The 19,448-nt window shown below is 45.2% G+C and overlaps 1 long non-coding RNA gene across 3 annotated transcripts in view; it reads left to right on the top strand.

Moving 5' to 3' along the window:
* LOC129637040 (uncharacterized) overlaps positions 1 to 1,986 on the top strand; it is a 41,599-nt gene extending 39,613 nt beyond the window's left edge. For all 3 annotated transcript variants that reach the window (XR_008707311.1, XR_008707312.1, XR_008707310.1), the window contains 2 exons: positions 947 to 1,017; positions 1,254 to 1,986. This is a non-coding gene — a long non-coding RNA (uncharacterized LOC129637040). The remainder of the gene's footprint in view (positions 1 to 946; positions 1,018 to 1,253) is intronic.
* Positions 1,987 to 19,448: the final 17,462 nt, after the last annotated feature.

Genomic DNA, 19,448 nt, shown 5'->3' with positions numbered 1-19,448 from the left:
TTCTCAGCATGATCTTGTGTCCCATGGTGATATTTCAGAATAATGACAGCTCATGATTTAGGGTTGTAGAGACCTGCGTGGAAGTATTTTTAATAGAGAAAAGGCAAGCAAAACAACAAACATTTATTCAGCAAGTGTTTAGTCCTTGGATGGGAGCTGAGTTGGAAAAGTGGAGAAAATAGCCCTCTCCTTGAGAAGCTCATAGTATTGTCCATTATACAGCAGGTGATGTGCAAGTTGTTCTTCATGTACTTTGTGCTAATCCTTATAACAACTTTTCATTAAAAAGCAAGATAGGGGAAATTTCCTGGCAGACCAGTGGCCAGGACTCCACGCTTTCACTGCTGAGGGCCTGGATTCTATCCCTGGTCTGGGAACTAAGATTCCACTAAGCTATACAGTGCCGCAAAAAAAAAAAAAAAAAAAAAAAGGCAAATGGGATTGGTATCACTGTCTCCATTTTGCAGACAAAGAGGTTTGCTCTAGAGAAGTTAAATCATTCACCTATGGACACATACCTAGTAAGCTTTAGGATTCAAACTAAAGTCTCTCCAAAGCCAAAACCCACATCCTTTCTCTCGGTGGTTTTCAAACTTCAAGAGTCCCAAGGACCATGACCAGCTTTATGTTCCATTTTCTGTGCGTATCTGAATCTGGATACTTTCTGCTGACCTGGCCAACACTGAACTAGCTTTTCTTTCATCTGCTCTATGTATGAGGCTTTTATATAAGACTTCATTTGAAGAGTCTTATGGAAGGATTGTCTTTTGCTATTAAATATCATTCACACTAGAGTTCCAATTCCAGTCAAAGCAGCATGTATTGGGTTAGCCTTCCACTGATAGCAATTATAAAAGCTAGAGGAAAATCATACATATTATATATAATGCATTCTATAGAAGTTGTATTTTGTATATAGGTAATCTATGGATATCTCTGTTGGCAGGCACTGGAGAGCAATCCAAGCAGGCAGGAACCAGAAGAAGCACGGTCCTTGAAGGATATGGAAGAATTGAGGTAAGCTTCATCTTATGTACTTACTTCTGTTTTCCATGCTGAGGGCATTTTCTGGTTCAGTAAAGCACAGGGTATTAGCCAAGCAGAAAGTGGTCATCTCACTGGGCCAAAGACCACTGATCCACCCAATCAGATGAGCTAAGAAGGGGTGGGAGAAACAAGATTCTTGATGAAACTGAAGACGTGCTTGCCTTCTTCTGATTCCTGGCCTCCACCCATTCCCTGTGTCACTGCAGGCACCCCAAGCCTGGCTCCTATGTATGTGGCTGCTGCTGCTGCTGCTAAGTCACTTCAGTCGTGTCCGACTCTGTGCGACCCCAGAGACAGCAGCCCATCAGGCTCCCCCGTCCCTGGGATTCTCCAGGCAAGAACACTGGAGTGGGTTGCCATTGCCTTCTCCAATGCATGAAAGTGAAAAGTGAAAGTGAAGTCGCTCAGTCGTGTCCGACTCTTAGCGACCCCATGGACTGCAGCCTGCCAGGCTCCTCCGTCCATGGGATTTTCCAGGCAAGAGTACTGGAGTGGGGTGCCGTTATATATGTGGCTAGCACGTGCAAATGGAGCTAGTGATTCTCCTAGTCCAAGGCCAGAGATCAAGCAGTGACCTTGAAAGTCATTTCAGGGAAGACAGTCCACATCTCAGTGATTGCTTGGCGGACAATGTCTCCTTGAGGAGTTCCCCTGGTTCTTTTCATGGTCAAAAAGAACATAAAAAGTTGCATTTCTGGATTTCAGTTTTCCATTTGAATTGGTAGAGTGCAGTGCTGAATTTCCACCAAAGGACATCCAGCCAACAAGCTGCTGAAGGGGCTTTTCTGAGCTGAATCTGAAATGTGGCGGGCTCACGGATACACTACAACTAAGTTTTGGGCAGCCTTGAGATGGAGGGCTGGACTGGTCCTAGTCATGTGTTGAAGGAGAGAGAACTTTTTATGCCTGATTTCAATGAAAATTCCAAATAAAGAGAAAATACGCTAGAAGCTGAGTTTGATTTCTGTCATTTGAATTTTTGTAAAACATTTTGGATGGATCTTTAAAGAGTAATTTGACAAATAAGTATAGAAAATATTCCAGACAACTTTGTTTACATTTTTAGGATCTTTAAAGAGCAATTTGACAAATAAATATAGAAAATACTCCAGACAACTTTGTTTACATTTTTAACTGGAAGAGACACAGAAAAAAGGAATAAAACCAAGTAGCTCTGTATCCCACTGTTAGTTAGGAATATTATTTGCTGTGTATGAGGGTACTAGAGGCTTGACATATTGTCAAACAAACTTCATAAAGAAACAGAGACCCAGAGATATCGAGGGGTTGCTTGAATGGTGGGTGTGGGATTTGGACTCAGGTTGGTTCACTCCAGAGCCCAAGCACTTCCCAGAATGCAATACTGCTCTCACTGTAGGCGTGTGGCCTTCTTCAAGACTGAACACCAGCGGTCTCTTCGTTTTGATCCGTTGGGTCTTTCTTGAAGACACCAGCTGGCTCTGAGAGTTGATATTTCTGAAGATAGAAGTCTTCAGTATTCAGCCTTACACAAATGATTCTTTTGAAGTTTGGAAACTGTGTTACAATTTTATGGCTCAGAGTCTGTCCTATTTAAACAACTACAAGTCACAGGCATTTTTATTTGGTGTTCGGGTGCTGCTAGGAAGGGTTCTATCCTGCCCTTCCCTTGGGATCTGCTGATATCTGCTGATATATCTGGGAGTGTATGTTTTATTACTGGGTAAAGAAGGAGGGCTTCCCTTGTGGCTCAGCTGTTAAAGAATCCACCTGCAATGCAGGAGACCTGGGTTTGATCCCTGGGTTGGGAAGATCCTCTGGAGAAGTGAAAGGCTATCCACTCCAGTATTCTGGTCTGGAGAATTCCATGGATTGTATAGTCCATGGGGTCGCAAAGAGTCGGACACAACTGAGTGACTTTCACTTTCAAAGAAGGAGGACTTTGGAAGGGAAGAGGACCATGGAATAAACCGAGGAGGGAGAGGATTTGGTAAGACTTGCTGCTTGGCCAGCCCCTTGGTCTAGGGAAGACCTACTGTGGTTGAAGTGTTGAAAGTTGGAACAGAAAGAGCTGTTTCCATGAGGAGCCTGAGCTAAATTAGATTCTGGGCAAAGTCAGAGCTGCTTTGGGGCTCAGGTGACAAAAGAAAATCACAGTGTGGGGAGGTGCCTACTGCCTGTAGACTGGAGAGCTGCAGGACACTCAGGTCATCTGGAGGCACCCTGGGGTTCATGATGGCCATGGCCCTGGGGAGGCTTCTCCATGGAAATTTAAGGACCCGGATGTAGACTCATGGGATGTGGCAGAAGGGGGAGCGGGGAAGACACTACGTGATGACTGCTTCAGGCTCACAATGATGCAGCCCTTCGATCCTGCAGGGACCACGGGACACTCTGAGGGGACGATATGTTCAGTTTTAAGCTGCACGGAGATTGTGCCAATATTATTTGGGTGGAAAGAAGCATTCTGTGGCAATATACAGAATTTTAGAGTTAAACATGAGTTCATTTTAATATATTCCCCCTTCAGATACAAATAAAAATTCAGTCAAGCAAAATGATCCATTTTTTCCCACTCCACCCACTGCCATGCTGAGGACTATTAAATCAGCCCCGACTCTGGGGTCCCTGTCTCTGAGTCTCACTCTATCTATGTACTGTTTTGTTGCCCAGTTTTCTTTGTCTTGTTGTTCTTCAGTCACTAAGTATGTCTGACTCTTTGTGACTCCTTGGACTGCAGCGTGCCAGGCCTCCCTGTCCTTCACTATCTCCTGGAGTTTGCTCAAATTCATTTCCATTGAGTTGGTGGTGCTATCTAGCCATCTCATCCTCTGCCACCCCCTTTACTTTTTGCCTTCAGCCTTTCCCAGCATCAGAATCTTTTCCAAAGGGTTGGTTCTTTGCATCAGGTGGCTAAAGTATTGGAGCTTCAGCTTCAGCATCAGTCCTTCCAATGAATATTCAGGGTTTATTTCCATTAGAATGGACTGATTTGATCTCCTTGCAGTCCAAGACTTTCAAGAGTCTTCTCCAGCACCACAATTCGAAAGCATCAAGTCTTTGGCATTCAGCCTTCTTTAAGGTCCAACTCTCACATCTGTTTGTGACTACTGGAAAAACCATAGCTTTGACTAGATGGATCTTTGTCAGCAACATGATGCCTCTGCTTTTTAATACGTGTCTAGGTTTATCATAGCTTTCCTTCCACAGAGTCATCTTGGTGGTGGTTTAGTTGCTAAGTCATGTCCGACTCTTGTGACCCCATGGACTATAGCCCACCAGGCTCCTCTTTCCATGGGATTTTCCAGGCAAGAATACTGGAGTGGGTTGCCATTTCCTTCTCCAGGGGATCTTCTGGACCGAGGAATCGAACCTGGGTCTCCTGCATTGCAGGTGGATTCTTTACCGACTGAGCTAGGAGAGAAGCCCTAAGAGTCATCTTAGATGGAATGTATTTTCTCAGTTCAAAATTTTCAGTCCTATCCCCTCCCCTCCTCTGTCTCCCTTCTTCTCTCCTTCCTAAACAATTGTGTCCAGATGCCCTTAGGTGGAGCCAGACAAGGGTGGCCTCTGCACAGGGTGTCTGGGAACCCAGTACCTGTGGTGGGGGGTGGTGTGTGGGTCCTGAGTGTGTCGAGGGTGTTTGTGTCCAGTGGGGTGGCCTAGTGAGCATGGCAGAACTGTCCTAGGATGTGACAGCCTACGTGGCCTGGCAGGGGTGACCTTCCTCACGGTGTGGCAAGCGGGGGGATCTGTGCATGAGAAGAGGAGGGTGGCTTCACAGAGGGGGCTGCAGCGGGTGAGGGGCTTGGACTGAGACTCCCTTGGACTGCAAGGAGATCCAACCAGTCCATCCTAAAGGAAATCAATCCTGAATACTCATTGGAAGGACTGATGCTGAAGCTGAAACTCGAATACTTTGGTCACCTGATTGGAAGAACTGACTCATTGGAAAAGACCCTGATGCTGGGAAAGATTGAAGGTGGGAGGAGAAGGGGACGACAGAGGATGAAATGGTTGTATAGCATCACCGACTTGATCAACATGGGTTTGGGTGGACTCCGAGAGTTGATGATGGACAGGAAGGCCTGTCATGTGGCAGTCCATGGGGTTACAAAGAGTCAGACATGACTCAGTGACTGAACTGAACTGAAATTTAAGATTTTATTATTATTATTAATGTGTTGATGAGAGAATGCATTTAACTGAAACAGAAAATACAATCAATACACCTAATGGCCAGCCAATATCTGTTTTCCCCATCTTCTTTTTAAAGATAAAATCACTCCTTACCTCAGTTCAGTTCGGTTCAGTTGCTCAGTCGTGTCTGACTCTTTGAGACCCAGGGACTGCAGTATGCGAGGCCACGGGGCCTGAGGGGGGAACAGCCTGGCAGTGAGGCCTGGCATCAGAATGCCAGTGCAGCCATTAGCTTTGTCTCATGCAAGTTGATGAGAAACAGCAGGAAATCACACTCAGACTTCCAGAGGCTTCTATGGATTTGCCCTCAATCTACTTCTCCATTTATAATTACATGTATTAACAAGTTCATGGTGGTGATACATGAAGAAGCATATTATATAATCAGATTGTCTTTGATGGTATAGTTAATACTAATGTGATGATTATGTGTGAACATTTAAATATATGACACTCATTATCAAAAAGTGATTTAAGGACCAGACATCCGCTTTTTTTTCTCCCCCAGATTCTTTTATGTTCTTTGTCTGTATGTTCTTACTAATTCAGTAGGATGGCATGTGTCTAAATCATTCTTTAGTGAAAAGACCTGGCTGGCAATCTGTTGGCTGTGACAGTCAATTGTCCCCAGTTCTCTGGAATCCGTGGGACAAAAGCTGGTCTAAGAGTCCTTCTCCAGAACAGGCCCTACTCCTGCCCTTGGCAACTGGAATAAATAAATCGGAAAGTCAAGGGGTCACAGAGTAGGAGAAAGACTAGCTGGGGGCCACCTCTAAACATCTGTGTAACCTGGCACAAGCCCGTTAACCCCTCTGGGAGTCACTTAGAACCTTGGGTAGATAAAACATCAGCCGATGGAAGACAGATTAAATAAGTTATGGTGCATTCAAGAAAATACTCTACAACTTTTTGAAAGAATGCGGCAGGTAGATCTCTTTGCTTTGACAGATTCATGATCTGTTGTTTGAAAAAAGTTTTCACATGGGTATCATTCTATTTTTTTTAAAGGTACTTAAAATATACATATGGACAAAAAATGTGGAGAAATACACACCTAGTCATTGTTGATATTTAACTCTGAGAGGTGAGATTATGGAGGACTTCTGCCTCTTAGAGCAAGCATTTCTATAATATTTTGGACATTTTATAATATAAAAAAACTTCTTTTGTAAACAGGGGCAAAAGATTAATAAAAATTAACACATAAGATAGAGGAAAACCAATATTCATTACCTTCCCTTCATTCTCAAGAGAACACTTTTCTAAGGCCATTGTCCTTTCTGCAATTCTGTGCCATCATGGTAATTGGGGGCCAATTGGGTCTTTGAGAATCTTTGAGAAATGTATTAATTTCAGCACAAAATCAGGACTGAAGCAATAGGAATTACACACTGGTGTATGGTTTGGATACATCGTACATGGAAAACACATCAGCTCTGTGGGTGCCTGTGGGGCAGGTGATTTCCAGAGATGCTCATTCCTGTGCTGTTTTCGCAGCTCATAAGTGTGAGTGGTGTTTCCTTCCTCTGTCCTGTGTAACCCCCAAGCCCCTCCCAGCTGGGGCTTTCTTCCCTAATTGCCTTATTGTCTCAAAGTCAAAAATGCCACCTGCCAGGCACCTGCCAGCACATGGATTGTAACTCCCAAAGCCATCTTGGTTTTGTTTGGGGATCTAGGCTGTTGGAGAAGTAGCTCAGGTCAGAAAATGACTTGAGCTCCTCCAGGGCTGGGACGTGGGTGGGTTTGAGTGTGTGTGTGTGTGTACGCATGGTCTTCACAAATACTCTTGCTCTGAGTTCCACTGACATGCAGCAGCCAGATGTGGAGATGGCTGTGGGCTGTGGTGGAGAGAGACTACTAAACCCAAGGTCTGGGCTAGAGAAGGACAGGGAGTCTCTGGCTGAGTCCTCACCCTATGTAGAGGAGGCTGGGGAGCACCTCTGAGCTCACCCAGGCTCCAGGGCTGATGACTGGACTCATGCGAGCAAAACTTAGCAGAGGAGCAATGATAACAGGGCAATCCCCATACACTAAGGGTGAGTCTTATACACCTTTTCTGGGCACCATGTAACCCTATTGGATGTAACATAACCTTTATCACCTCCTTTCTTGAAACATGATTGAGATAGAATTTCCAGTTACCTAGGCATGTTGAACTGTGATGTTGGAGAAGACTCTTGAGAGTTCCTTGGACAGCAAGGAGATCAAACCAGTCAATCCTAAAGAAAATCAATCCCGAATATTCATGGGAAGGACTGATGCTGAAGCTGAAGCTCCAATACTTTGGCCACCTGATGCAAAGAACTGACTCATTGGAAAAGCCCCTGATACCGGGGAAGATTGAAGGCAGAAGGAGAAGGGGATGACAAAGGATGAGATGGTTGGATGGTATCACCACCTCAGTGGACATGAGTTTGAGCAAATTCCAGGAGATAGTGAAGGACAGGGAAGCCAGGCATGCTGCAGTCCATGGGGTTGCAAAGAGTCGGACATGACTGAGCGACTGAACTGAACTGAACTGAGGGATGTGGGAGGCTCAAAGCCAGATCACAGATACAAGTTAAAATCAGTTTTCACCTCTGAGGTTTGTGGGAGGTCAGTTGGATTCAAGGACATGTATTTGTTAGATCAGGATAGGCTACATCAATGGCTCTCAAAGTGTGATTCCTGAGTAGCAGCCTTAACATCACCTGGGAACTTGCTTCTGCTGCTAAGTGGCTTCAGTTGTGTCCGACTCTTAGCGACCCCATGGACTGTAGCCCACCAGGCTCCTCCATACATGGGATTTTCCAGGCAAGAGTACTGGAGTGGGGTGCCATTGCCTTCTCCGGGGAACTTGCTAGAAATGCAAATTCTTGAGCTCTTTCCAACTGACCTATGGATCAGAAACTCCGGGGGTGGTTCCCAGCAATTTGTGTTTCAACAAACCTTTCACGCGATCCTGGTGCAGGCTCAAGTTTGAGAATCACTGGGTTAGATTATCCAGCGCCTTAAGATAGTAAGAAAGAGGAACAGGGCAGCCCTCCTTCTCTTTGTTAGCTATGCCATTTGAAATGTGTTTTCTCCATAGTTGCTAAGATAGAGAAAGAGAGGATAGTGTCCTTTTGCTCATAGCCCATTGGCTAGAACTAGTCACATGACCTCACCTAACTGCAAGGGTTGCTGGGAAATGTGGGGGACCATATGGGTATTTAGTGAGCACTCTGCCCCACAGGATGATGGGTAAAGAGACCATACATAATCTTATTTGTTGAGTTTTAGTTTTTTTTTTTTTTTAACAAGAAACACAAATTAATATATTACCCTTCTGATTGAAAAAAAAACAAAACAAGGTTAATGAAAAAGTAGAGCTGGCCTGTGGTGGTGTGCACGTGTGTGTGTGTGTGTGTGTGTATGTTGGGGGATTGGCAGTTATGTGCATGGAAGGCTGGGTAGCAAGGGAAGATGTGTCTCAGACGCAGGAGATGATAAGGATCTTGGATTCTTCTGCTTTCGTGTATTATCTCATTTAAACCTCACAACAATCCTCTTTGATGGGTGCTATTATAAGTCATAATGTATGAAGTCAGATTCTGAGTCTTTTAAAAAAGTTATTTATTTATTTTATTTTTGGCTCTGCTGGGTCTTTGTTGCTGCACAGGCTTTTCTCTAGTTGTGGTGAGCAGAGGCTACTCTCTAGCTGCATAAGCAGGTTTCTCATCGTGGTGGCTTCTCTTGTTGCAGAGCACCGGCTCTCGGGGTGTGCGGGCTTCAGTAGTCATGGTACGGGAGCTCAGTAGTTGCAGCTCCCAGACTCTGATCTCAATAGATGTGGCATGTGGGCTTAGTTGCTCTGTAGCATGCTTGATCCTCCCAGACCAGGGATCGAACCTGTGTCTCCTGCATTGGGCTATTGCACATGCAACCCTCTTTAAAATCCTTTATAAAAAGCTTCAGCTGCTTTACCTAGTCTTCTCTCTTTTCCTCCACAAACCCTTTTTAACTTCTCCAGCTTACTTGGCTCCAGCCTCTAATTCCCAGCCCCCAGACCCACTGCAGTCTTCAGATTTGCTTGACTTAGCATAATTCAGAGCCAAACAAACACCTAGCAAAGTCAAACTGCTGCACTGGAGGAGTGACGGGTCAAGGGTGGTGGGTCTGTTGCTATCTGTGTACAATTCTTTCTCCTACATCTAAACTCCCAGTTGACTCCACATTCCATCAAAGCTATGAGCAGGCTTAATCCAGCCTTGCAAATTGCTACCCATCTGGTCATCCTGAGAAAATAATAATTACCTTAGCAATGCTCTTAGTTGACAAGTGGGGGCTGGGAATAGGGAAAACATTTCCAAATAAATGGGAGCATATTTCCAAAAAAGGCTGAGTGAGTCGAGGCTGGGTGTGTATTCTCAGTGAAAAGACACCTTAAATCATGAATGTTTGAGGATAAAGGAGGTCAAATTCCAACCAGTCATTTTCCCTAAGACCTAAGCTCTTTCAACTGATAGGAGGAATGAGGTATCATAAAAAAGGCTCCTTTTTTTCTTTTGTATAGAGATGATTGGAGAGTGAGGAATGACTAGAGAAGCACGGGATGAGAGTACCAGGCGTTTGCCACTTTTTCCTGGAGGAGGCATCTATATTCAATAACCCTCGATGCCAGTGAAACCTGCTTTTCCCGCCAATGCCCTTGTAATGGTGCTGGAGAGGGACCCCGAGGCTGCCTTCTCTCGGCCTCGCAGTTCACCTTGAGCTTCCACTGAAGCCGACTTCCAGCCTCTGACAGCAGCACGTCACGGGGGGATGCTCGGATGTCCGTGACATCACGGCACAGCTGACATGGTACTGAAAATCGCTTCCTCTTTTCCTGGCCTCTCTCCAGGCTGGAATTGGTCTTTTTCCATCTGAAATCACCCACAGAATACCATCCCTTCCAAGGCTCTCTCTAATGGGCCTCAATCTCTTCCACTTAGAAACCCTGACCTCCAGGGGGCAGCAGACCTCTCCTGACATGGCAAATGTCTCTGAGGTCAGCAGTACTGTCTTTGGGGCTTCCCTGGTGGCTCAACTTGCAAAGAATCCACCTGCAGTGTGGAAGACCTGGGTTTGATCCCTGGTCTTGGGAAGATCCCCTGGAGAAGGGAAGAGCTACCCACTCCACTGTTCTGACCTGGAGAATTCCATGGACTGTATAGTCCATGGGGTCACAAAGAGTCAGACAAGATGGAGCGTACTATCTTTGGGGTTTTTCTGGTGGCTTAAACAGTAAAGAATTTGCCTGCAATGTGGGAGATCAGGTTTGATCCTTAGGTCGGGAAGATCCCTGAATAGCTACCCACTCCAGTACTCTTTCCTGGATAATTCCATGGACAGAATTTTGTATTCTTCTGGATAATACCTATGTGCTTAATTTAAAATATGTTCAAAATGATTGCAATTTCTACTCCCAAGTCTTTGGCTAGAATAAATTCTCCAGAAAATGTGCAATGCTTTTGCTGGGGTTTTGCACACCCCTGGCTCTCCACAGGGCACATTCAGGGGTACTCAGGCAGGTTGATGGCCCACATTGTTGACTTGTCATCCAAAGCCTTTTTCAAGTGGTTTTGATCCATAGTTTGCACTCATTCCCCAGGAGACCACAGTTGGTACATGTCTTGATTTTCCAGGCAGCCTGTGAAGCTGGGACCTTCTCTTGTTCACCTTCTGCCTTGCACAGAGTGCTATGCTGTGTGCTTAGTCACTCAGTCATGTTCAACTCTTTGCAACCCCATGGACTATACAGTCCAGGGAATTCTCCAGGCCAGAATACTGGAGTGGGTAGCCTTTCCCTTCTCCAGGGGATCTTCCCAACCCAGGGATCAAACCCAGGTCTCCCGCATTGCAGGCGGATTCTTTACCAGCTGAGCTATCAGTGAAGCCCTCCCCATGGAGTGGTAACCCCCAGACTGTGTATCTCCAGCCCCTTCTCCCGGAACAGCTTAACCTCCCAGGGTGCCATACTCGGAATGGCCAGCAGATGGCACCAAGGTGACTGCTAGAGCTGCCTGCAAGGTCTGTGGCTTGGCAATGGACCGGTGACAGCCGTGTGTGACAGTCTGCCTCCCTGGGCCACAGTCCACTGCTCTCATCTCAGCTCTGCCCTTCCAGGCCACCCATTCAGGTTTCAAGGAGAGTCAGTGGCAGTGAAGAAAGTTGGGTGAGGATTATCCCCACCATGATTCCTGCTGGTGTGGAGATGGAGCAGGATGTGGCTGATTCAAGTTTCCAGAAGAATCTCAGATTCCCATTCTGTATCAGAGAGGCTCCAGGCAATGTAGAGAAGGTGGTTCAGTGGAAGAAATTTTGCTATTAAGTAACAACAGAACTTTATCAGAAGACAATGAGATTGAGATTAAGAAATGATAGTATATAGAAACACAATTGTGGCTACCACCACCACCAGCCCCAGCATCACCATGACCATCATCACCACCACTCTCATCATTACCACCATGTGTGTAGAGCTTTGCAGACTGGAAAATGCCTTACGTGTTACATACTTTCTATCATGCACGCATGCTCAGTTGTGTCTGACTCTGCGGCCCCATAGGCTGTAGCCCGCCAGGCTGTCATGGGACTTTCCAGGGAAGGATACTGCAGTGGGTTGCGATTTCCTCCTTCAGGGGATCTTCCTGACCCAGGGATTGAACCCAAGTCTCCTGCATCCCCTGCATTGGCGGGCAGATTCTTTACCACTGAGCCACCTGGGAAGCCCCATACTTTGTATCACTTGATCCTTTCCAGAGACACTTCAGAAAGTCTTGGTAACTGTGTTTTCCATCTACACAGCATGGTTGTTCCGGTGTCTTTGGGAGAACATCAGAAAAAGTGTGGGGGGGTGCCCTAATGTGAGGGGAAAAGGCCCCTTACACTTTAGAAGGAGAAGAGAGAGCAGCTAAACAGGGGAGAAAGGCCACACTAGCCTTCCTACCTTTGAGGGCTCCTTGAGGACAGCACTGGGTGACGTGAGCCTGAAGGATGGATGGCTTTGCTCCTCCTTGGCACTGCATACATGGCTGACCTTTAGCAAGACTTTTGAAGTTTACTCACTGGCCCTCCATCTGATATTTTTGGTAGGATTACAAGACTGCATAAAGTCACTCAAATGTTCATAATGGTGCCAGCTTCTCCCAGGAAAAAATAAAAGACCTGGTGTAGCCAGACTTCCAAGGATATCTGGTACAAGGAAGGTTTTATCTGAACATCAGTAGAAAATGAATGCCCGGCCCTTTACTGCAGAAAGACCTAAGGTGTTTCAACAGGCCATGTCTGCCCCAGCCTCTGAGCATTCCAAATGGGGAAACATTCCAGGCTTAGCAGAGAAGCTCTGTGGTCCTTGTTCAGCAGGCTAGCTTTCTCTGGGGAAAACCTGTAGAAAGGAGCATTTCCCCCCATGTTATCTGCTGGTGTGGGTGACAGGAGGCCTGCCTTTATTTAATGTCCTGTATGGATGTCATGCTATCTGCTGCTGTGGGTGACAGGAGGCCTGCCTTTGTTTAATGTCCTGTATGGATGTCAATGTCAGCACAGCTGGCATATGAACAGATTCTGTACGACTCTGCCGTGAATGAGGCCAAGAAGAGGTATGGCTCAAGAAGGAAGAGAGACAATCTATGTCTATTACCCAGTTTTATGCATCTAATATCACAGGCAAATATGGACACCTGGAGACTATCAAACCAAAATTAGAAACTCATTGGAAAAAAAAGGACAGTATTTGCACAGATCGCCCGTAAATCTTCAATAGCTAACTCTCCTTGGGCATAACATCAAATGTTCACTTTCTTTTTAGTGTCTCATTAGGAAGAAAATTTATTGCCCAGCTATTGAACTATGTCAATTTTTAAAAAACATTGTGTGAATATTTCCAGGGACTGCACGCTTGATTTTACATTAGCTTTATGCCACTGAACAGGAAAAGTCCTGGTCTCTCCAATGATGAAATGACACTAATCATGAAATTAAAGGAGATAGTATGTACTCAGTTGGAAGTGACAGCAGTTTCCCATAAATGTATCACAGCCCAGGCTCCCTTTGATAAGTTAGAATGACGTCATTCCCTCCAGCCCAGACCAGGGCACAAATCTACTTCCCCCGCTCCCAGTGCCTTCCTCCTCTGTCAAAAAGTGGGTCCAAAGAGAAGGCTTCAGAGGCACCAGATTCTTATGATGGGGTGTGTTTCCCAGCTGTGCTTGCTCGCCTGCCTTGGTGGGAATAGCTTTCGAAGGACAAGGAAGGAAAAGAAAAACGTTAAACAAAAATCAATGAATTGCATATGGTGCCCGTTAAAAATAATAAACAGGCAGAAGATGAAGGGCTGAGCTTACATATGTGAACCTGTCTTGGCCAGGGCGCTGGCATCCAGGGGGAGGGAGAGTGGCTGCTTCCTGTTCCCACAGAACTGCTCCGGATCCCACTGAATTGGCAAGAGCTTCTCTGAGCAGCTGGGGAGGGGAGGGCGGTGCAGGGAGGTGGAAGCTGCAGGGAAACTTGAGGGTATACCTGGCCCTAGTCTCCATCTTCTCTATGGGCTCTTCAAACAGAACGCCTTGGCTGTGGGCCCTCCAACCAAGCAAGAGGGAGATGTATGCTGCTGCTGCTGCCGCTAAGTCGCTTCAGTTGTGTCCGACTCTGTGCGATCCCATAGACGGCAGCCCACCAGGCTCCCCCGTCCCTGGGATTCTCCAGGCAAGAACACTGGAGTGGGTTGCCATTTCCTTCTCCAATGCATGAAAGTGAAAAGTGAAAGTGAAGTCGCTCAGTCGTGTCTCACTCTTCGAGACCCCATGGACTGCAGCCAACCAGGTTCCTCCGTCCATGGGATTTTCCAGGCAAGAGTACTGGAGTGGGGTGCCATTGCCTTCTCTGGGAGATGTATGAGTGGCTGTAAAACTTTGGGAGACTAGGGGAACATGGGAGTAAGCTCTGTAACCCTGAAACCAAGTCTCATAGCTGAAAATGAGATTAGTCAAGTTTAGTCCATGTGTGGCTTTTCTTTTCAATTCTATCCTGTTGTCTGCCTATCATCTGTCTGTCTGTCTCTCTCTCTCTCTATCTACCTATCCATCAATCCATCCATCTGAGACCCATAATACTTATATAGAACTAGAACAGAGAAGAATCTCCTCAAGACGATCTAGAGGATGGGGCATGGAATAACTAGACATGAGTCCAATTTTATCTCCAACCTTAGATTTATGATTTGGGTCCTTAATTAAAAGTTCCCTGGGTGAATACCCTTTAGTCTTACAAAAACCATTCACCTTTATCAATATGCTACTAATATTGATTTTTTATTTTTCAATTAATATTTGAGTGTTACTTGGTTTAAGGAGCTGAGAGGTATGAGAAAAGAATTTATACACAAATAACGAGTATTTGAATAAATAGATGTAGGATACTATTTTGAAACTATATATGTGTTGTGGTGTGTGTATATGTGTGTCTTTATACATGTGTTTACAAATGCGCTTTTTTTAAATTTTTTTATTTTTTAACTTTACAATATTGTATTGGTTTTGCCATATATCAAAATGAATCCGCCACAGGTATACACGTGTTCCCCATCCTGAACCCTCCTTCCTCCTCCCTCCCCATACCATCCCTCTGGGTCATCCCAGTGCACCAGCCCCAAGCATCCAGTATCGTGCATCAAACCTGGACTGGAGACTCATTTCATATATGATATTATACATGTTTCAATGCCATTCTCCCAAATCATCCCACCCTCTCCCTCTCCCACAGAGTCCAAAAGACTGTTCTATACATCAGTGTCTCTTTTGCTGTCTTGTATACATGGTTATTGTTACCATCTTTCTAAATTCCATATATATGCATTAGTATACTGTATTGGTGTTTTTCTTTCTGGTTTACTTCACTCTGTATAATCGGCTCCAGTTTCATCCACCTCATTAGAACTGATTCAAATGTATTCTTTTTAATGGCTGAATAATACTCCATTGTGTATATGTACCACAGCTTTCTTATCCATTCATCTGCTGATGGACATCTAGGTTGCTTCCATGTCCTGGCTATTATAAACAGTGCTGCGATGAACATTGGGGTACACCTGTCTCCTTCCCTTCTGGTTTCCTCAGTGTGTATGCCCAGTAGTGGGATTGCTGGATCATAAGGCAGTTCTATTTCCAGTTTTTTAAGGAATCTCCACACTGTTCTCCATAGTGGCTGTACTAGTTTGCATTCCCACCAACAGTGTAAGAGTGTTCCCTTTTCTCCACACCCTCTCCAGCATGTATTGCTTGTAGACTTCTGGATCGCAGCCATTCTGACTGGCGTGAAATGGTACCTCATAGTGGTTTTGATTTGCATTTCTCTGATAATGAGTGATGTTGAGCATCCTTTCATGTGTTTGTTAGCCATCTGCATGTCTTCTTTGGAGAAATGTCTATTTAGTTCTTTGGCCCATTTTTTGATTGGGTCATTTATTTTTCTGGAATTGAGCTGTAGGAGTTGCTTGTACATTTTTGAGATTAGTTGTTTGTCAGTTGCTTCATTTGCTATTATTTTCTCCCATTCTGAAGGCTGTCTTTTCACCTTGCTCATAGTTTCCTTTGTTGTGCAGAAGTTTTTAAGTTTAATTAGGTCCCATTTGTTTATTTTTGCTTTTATTTCCAATATTCTGGGAGGTGGGTCATAGAGGATCCTGCTGTAATGTATGTCAGAGAATGTTTTGCCTATGTTCTCCTCTAGGAGTTTTATAGTTTCTGGTCTTATGTTTAGATCTTTAATCCATTTTGAGTTTATTTTTGTGTATGGTGTTAGAAAGTGTTCTAGTTTCATTCTTTTACAAGTGGTTGACCAGTTTTCCCAGCACCACTTGTTAAAGAGATTGTCTTTAATCCATTGTATATTCTTGCCTCCTTTGTCAAAGATAAGGTGTCCATAGGTGCGTGGATTTAACTCTGGGCTTTCTATTTTGTTCCATTGATCTATATTTCTGTCTTTGTGCCAGTACCATACTGTCTTGATGACTGTGGCTTTGTAGTAGAGCCTGAAGTCAGGCAGGTTGATTCAAATGTGTTTTTAAATTAAAAAATTTTATTATAAAATTAGATACAGAAAATTACATAAAACCCATATTGTTTTACTGATTTACTTTAACATATATATCTGTGTAACTACAACATAGGTCAAGAAATAGAATTTTGCCATCTCCATTTTGTGCTTTTTAAATTTTAAAAATGTGTTAGTTTTTTTTTTTTTAATTCAGCAAAGCCTAAAAAGGCTTATTATATAACTACCCAGATAATCCCAAAGATCTTACTAACAAATAAAAGTCACACATGTTTATGGTTGGAAAGTAAAGGTGTGCTTTTAAACATCTTCAGTTCAGTTCAGTTCAGTCACTCAGTTGTGTCCGACTCTTTGCAACCCTGTGAATCGCAGCACGCCAGGCCTCCCTGTCCATCACCAACTCCCGGAGTTCACCCAGACTCACATCTATCGAGTCAGTGATGCCATCCAGCCATCTCATCCTCTGTCGTCCCCTTCTCCTCCTGCCTCCAATCCCTCCCAGTATCAGAGTCTTTTCCAATGAGTCAACTCTTTGCATGAGGTGGCCAAAGTACTGGAGTTTCAGCTTTAGCATCATTCCTTCCAAAGAAATCCCAGGGCTGATCTCCTTTGGAATGGACTGGTTGGATCTCCTTGCAGTCCAAGGGACTCTCAAGTCTTCCCCAACACCACAGTTCAAAAGCATCAATTCTTCAGTGCTCAGCCTTCTTCACAGTCCAACTCTCATATCCATACATGACCACAGGAAAAACCATAGCCTTGACTAGTCGGACCTTTGTTGGCAAAGTAATGTCTCTGCTTTTGAATATGCTATCTAGGGACCTCAGTGGGAAGGAAGCCCAAAAGGGAGGGTATATATGTATATGTATAGCTGATTCTGGAGGAGGAAATGGCAGCCCACTCCAGTATTCTTGCCTGGAAAATCCCAGGGACAGAGGAGCCTGGTGGGCTGTAGTCCATGGGGTCACGAAGAATCGGACATGACTGAACATGCGGGCACACAGCTGCTTCACTTTGCTGCATAGCAGAAACTAACACAGCATTATAAAGCAACTGTACTCCAATAAAAATTCATTTTAAGAAAACAGGACATAAGAAAACAAAACATACCCCACCCCCGCCCTCAGTGTGTTAGTTTCCTGTGGCTGCCACTAAAAAGTGGCACCAGCTGGGTGGTGTGCTGCTGCTGCTAAGTCGCTTCAGTCATGTCCGACCCTGTGCGACCCCATAGACGGCAGCCCACCAGGCTCCCCTGTCCCTGGGATTCTACAGGCAAGAACACTGCAGTGGGTTGCCATTTCCTTCTCCAATGCATGAAAGGGAAAAGTGAAAGTGAAGTCGCTCAGTCGTGTCCTACTCTTAGCGACCCCATGGACTGCAGCCTGCCAGGCTCCTCCGTCCATGGGACTTTCCAGGCAAGAGTACTGGAGAAGGTGCCATTGCCTTCTCTGAACTAGGTGGTATAGGACAAGAGAAGCTGACTCACAGTTCTGGAGGCCAGGAGTCCAAGACCAAGGTGTGACAGCCCAGCCACGCTCCCTTTCTGAGTTGCTTCTCGTGGCTGCAGGAACCTTGGCGTCATTCCAGTCCATCCAATCTTTGCCTCTGACGTCACACGGCATTACCCCCTCGGGTCTCCCTCTGGTCTCTCTCTGTCTCTTCTCCTCTTCCTGTAAGGACACTGGTCACATTTGATGAAAATCCACCCTGCCTCCAGATGCCTCATCTTAACCTGCTTCTGCATTACCCCTCCTTCCAACTCACGTTCACACAGATCGGGGGTGAGGGAGTGGCCATATCTTTCCAGGAGACATAACGTAACACACATCAGTTAAGGAAGTGTCTTCTTAGGGTTCATGTTAAATTGTATAAATAAGATGACTTAACATTTTGTTGCTTTAGAACAATCAGCTGAAGAAAGGCAATCAACATGCTTTCCTGTTTGTTTTTTTCTCCATGTGTCCAGGTAAGTGTAATAAACCCGACGTAGGGAATCATTAAACCCGTCTCTCCAGCATTTTCGCTCTCACCTTCTAAGAGGTTGGACACAAGGGCTGCAAATAGCATTTTTCGCCACACGGGGGCAGATGGCAGATGTCACAACTGCGTGCGTTTTCTCAAAATTCTGTTTGGGTCAAAGCACTTGGTGCTGCTTCCTGGCTGAGGCTGAGGGCAGTCCTGCTATTGCTTTCGTCAGGGGAAGAGTGTGCAAAGGTGCTTTGAGGGCTTTCTGTTCTGCGTGAGATCTGTCATGGGGAGAGCATGAAGCCTACTGAACTACAAAACAGATCTTGAAGCTGTTCATTTCTCTCCACTGCACTGGCTCTAACTGCCATCACTCAGCCTCTTCCACTCTTCAAACAGCAGCCGGATTGATCTCTTAAAAGCCTCAGTCGAACTGTGTTCCTTTGCTGTCTAGACATTCTATGCTTCTCCCCTCATTCCTTTGCAGTTAGAATGGAATCTGTAAGGCATGGTCTGCAGGCCTCTCTTCTACAGTTTGCACAGATATCTCAGAATAGAGTTGATTCTTTTGGCCTGACGGGTTATATACCTACCCCTGAACCAATCCCCATAACGCAGGCAGATACGACCCTCTGATAAGTCAGATGCCTATAGTGGGGTGGGATCAGCCCTACCCTGACCAAATTCACTGTGGAAGGAGAGCACTGAGACCTCAGGGAATATTAGGGAGCTGTTCCTACAAGAGAGGATGCGAGGGAGGCGGTAAATACGGATGTTTTCCCCATGACAAAGGGACACCTGTCTCCCTCTGCTACTGTAACGCCCTCTGTTGGCAATCTGGGTCCTCAGGGAGGTGGATGGACATAAAGGAGAGGAAAATGTTTATTTAGGAGCCCACCACAAGAAAGATGTGGGAATAAGGAAGAGAACAAAATGACCATTTAAAACCTGGGGAAGTGGTATTATGTTCAATCTCCATTTTCCTGGAGATTCTGCAGTCAGTGCTGGAAAGGTCAGCTCTGTCTTGCGGGAGATCTCTTCCAGGAACACTCAGATGGGATGCTCGGGGCTGTAATCCAGGGACTGAGGGGTAGAGACTTCTATATTCCTTTCTGCTTGATTCATTGTATTCACCTTTTGGGTTGGGATCAGAAAGGTGGGAGAGAGGGTCAGACAGTTCTTTGGATGGGAAGAAAGACGTGGCA

This window comes from Bubalus kerabau, chromosome 22, assembly GCF_029407905.1.
Source record: "Bubalus kerabau isolate K-KA32 ecotype Philippines breed swamp buffalo chromosome 22, PCC_UOA_SB_1v2, whole genome shotgun sequence".
NCBI lineage: Eukaryota > Metazoa > Chordata > Mammalia > Artiodactyla > Bovidae > Bubalus > Bubalus kerabau.
This window is presented reverse-complemented; position numbering and strand designations above follow the sequence as displayed.